At 57.4% G+C, this 3,399-nt stretch overlaps 1 protein-coding gene across 2 annotated transcripts in view; it reads left to right on the plus strand.

Moving 5' to 3' along the window:
- The window catches only part of LOC113208134 (phospholipase DDHD2), a 29,241-nt gene that overhangs the window by 24,073 nt on the left and 1,769 nt on the right, over window positions 1–3,399 (plus strand). The window lies entirely within an intron of this gene.

The raw sequence follows: 3,399 nt of genomic DNA on the forward strand, positions 1-3,399 counted from the left end.
CCCCGCCCGGCGCCACCCCCCGGCGCCACCCCCGGCGCCACCCTCCTCGCGCCGCGCCGTTCGGTCAGTGCCGCTGTGCCGGGCTCAGAGGACAGACGCTTCGCGCGTGACGAGAGCTACCGGGCGTGACTAGCGCGGCTGTCGGGGCGCGCCCCGCCCCCTCCAGGCCCCTCCAGGCCCCTTTAGGAGTCTCCAGGCCCCTCCAGGAGTCTCCAACGCCCGTAGGCGCCTCCGCACCAACCCCAGGAGCTCCCCGAGCACCTCCAGGAGCCACCGGAGCGACTCCAGGCGTGAAGAAGAGGGCGCCCCCAACCTCCAGCTGCTTGTTGACGGCCGGCTCTCCCCCCGCCGCCGCCACCGCCGTCCCCGCGCGTGACTCCGGGAGTGACTCCAGGAGTGACTCGCGCCAGGAGTGACCCAGTCTCGCCACTCCGTCATTCAGAGACGTCTTCAACGTCCGGTCGCAGTTTTTGAACACCCCGGCTCCGCGAACAGGGCCGGCAACCTTACGGCAGCCGAGCAGTGTTGCCACGTCTGTCGCGGGAACCCGCGTGCCGGTGTCCACATTGCCGCCGCCCCGTCCGGAGAGGTTAGCACAATTGCAAAGTAATCGATTAACTCAGATTACTCGTAGCAGATTGTTTTTATGCATGAGGAGTTGCAGAGTCAGTTAGGCTGGATGTGTTAGTGTTTATCTGGGGCAAAGGAAAGGATCAAACTATGTGACCCCCGAACCACTCAACAATAAATTAAATTAAATCCATGTAGCACAGTACTTTTTCACTGTTGTTGTCTAAAGCTGTCTCTGATCACGAGCTGAGCGCGTTCAAGTGCTTTTATTCGCCCCTCGTCTCACCGAAACACGGGTATCAGGAGCTTGGTTACACGGTACAATGCCAGCGGATTGTCCTCGAGCTGCTCGGGATAAGCCGGTTGATGTGGCAGCCCTGCCCCTGCGCCCTTTCTCTTGCTTCTGTCCCCTTTCTCCATCTCTCTTTGTCTGCCCCCCTCCCCCCGTTTTTGCCCGGCCTAACTCCCTGTGTACTCTCAGGCATCTCTCTCATTCTCTCTCCCTCTCTCTTCGTCTCTCTCTCTGTTCCTCCACCCCGGCCTTTCCTTTCTCTCCCTCACTCTCCACACATAGCTGTGAATTATTGAGCAACATCAGTTTGTCTTGCAGAAAGGGGTCAGCAAGGGGGGCGCTCGAGGAAGGTCTGGGGTCGCCGGGGACAGCGTGAACGAACGGGGGTGGTGACACCACGTGTAATCCACGTGCCGACCAAGCGCCGAACATGCGCCAGGCACTTGCCGAACACGTGCCGAACACGTGCCGGATTCGTGCCGAGCACGTGCCGGACACTTGCCGGGCACGTGCCGAACACGTGCCGACCACGGTCCGAACACTGGTACCCCCACTCATTCCCCACCTCCCCACGTGTCCAGGCGTGTGGTGGTAGAGAATGAGGAGGGATGTCCAATGCCCACTCATTCATCACCCATACGTCATTCGACCTCAAGACGTCGTGCCATACACGTGGGGGCAAAGTTTACTCAAAAGGAGTGGGGTTGAAAAGAGGGGTGGAATTTGAGCTGACAGTAGGAGGGGAAATAGTGTTGAGAGGATTCGGCTTATCCCCAATGTGGATCGCCCCAGTGGTCGTCTGTCTTACCCTTGTTTTGCGGACAGGGACAGGACAGGGCTTGGCGCCGAAATTGTGTCGTAATGGATAGAGCCTGTACTTCCAGCTCGAAACACCCTTTCCTTCCTCCTCCTCCTCCCCCTACCCGGTGCCCCGTGGTCACGGCTCTCGGATGCGCGCCCAGCGTGCCTCCATCCGGCCCAGTCCTGGGTCGCGGATTGCCCTCTCACCCCCCCCCCCTCCTGCTCCCTACCCCCTGGCGCGCTGTGCAGCCCCAAAACGCCATATACCCGTCCACCTCCCCTCCAGCAGCATTTGCTGCCCCTCACCCCCGCAGCAGCCGGCGGGACCACCCCATCCTCCAGGAATATATCGATTGGGGGTGAGGGGGAGGGGAAGGTTAAGGTGAGGTTGGGGGTGAGAGGGGGGAGACCGGGAGGAGGAGGGGGTAGAGGCGTATGATGGTGATTAGGTTGGCTCATGAGGGGGTTTGCTTTGGGATTGGACGGTGTTGAAGCGTAGCGGGAGGGAATTCAATACGAACCGTCAAGTGTCACACCTGTAAGACCGCGACAGTGGCTTTTGTCTTCTGGCGAGGCGGTATGAAAAGGGATGGGGGGTAGTTTACAAACAAGTCGCCGAGCGGGGAAAGAGAATAAATTAGGAGATCTCATCGTCCCTTGTTTTTTGATGTCAGGGCGAGAAAGAGAGGGGAGGTGGGGGTGGGGTGGGGAATTGGTGGAAGGACGAGAGAGAAAGGGAGAGAAGGAGAGAGATCGAGAGGGAAAGAGAGAGAGAGAGCGAGAGGGAGAGAGTGCGAGAGGGAGAGAGACACGGGTGGAGAGATACGGCTGCTGTGTTTGCCGGCGCTCATGCCGCGCGGGAACCTAATCTACCACTTAGCTGCAGCGCGACACGTTGCGACACATTTTCCGCGCCCGCCGGAGCCGCTGGAGCAGGGAGCAGAGGGAGGGGGGGGGTCGAGAGAGGGGAAGGGGAGCAGAGAGATAGGGAAAGCAGGTGGGTTGGACGTGCCAGGTGTCTGCCGGTGAAAGGTCACCAGGCAGACAGGACTTTGCCGCCCGCTCGCACACCGCTCCGGCAGCGCCCGGCACAAGGCCCCCTCACAAAGCACTACATAACTCCCCTCCCCGACAATGAGGTGTCCCGAATAATATTGCGGACGGCAGCAGGGCGCGGCTGTCGCTGAAGCACTACAAAGCGGGCCGATGGCAGACGAAGCGACATGTTCACTGGTAAAACAAGTGTGCGTAATTTAAACACCAACGTGTGCAAGTTATGATTTTGATAGGAACCATATGGTGTGCAGTTTGCTACTTTTCAAAAGTGTTAAAAGGTTAAATGCCGATGGACGTTTAACCTAGTTAGACACCATACAACGTGTTGAGAAAATGCACACTTCTTAACTTAAACACCAATTGACGTGGAACATGAAACCCTTGTTTTACCAGTGTTTACCATTTGAAACAACGCAGTGTCTGTTTTATTGTTTTCTTTTGTCGATTATCTATGTAAATTTGGTCTGATTTTTATCCTATTTATAAAAATGAGAGGGTAAAAATCAGAAACTTTTTACATAGATCCCCTAATACAGGGTTTGGTATCTCACTGTTTAAGCGCGCCCCTTGGTGTGGGCTGGTGGTGTGGGCGTTGTTGGGACCCTATTCGGACCCTATTAAATAAATTGGCAATCACACTTCATTATTCGACAAGTCAGGTGGTCGCGCAGCCCCCCCCC

The sequence above is a fragment of the Frankliniella occidentalis genome, unplaced genomic scaffold, assembly GCF_000697945.3.
Source record: "Frankliniella occidentalis isolate FOCC.00 unplaced genomic scaffold, Focc_3.1 Scaffold2, whole genome shotgun sequence".
NCBI lineage: Eukaryota > Metazoa > Arthropoda > Insecta > Thysanoptera > Thripidae > Frankliniella > Frankliniella occidentalis.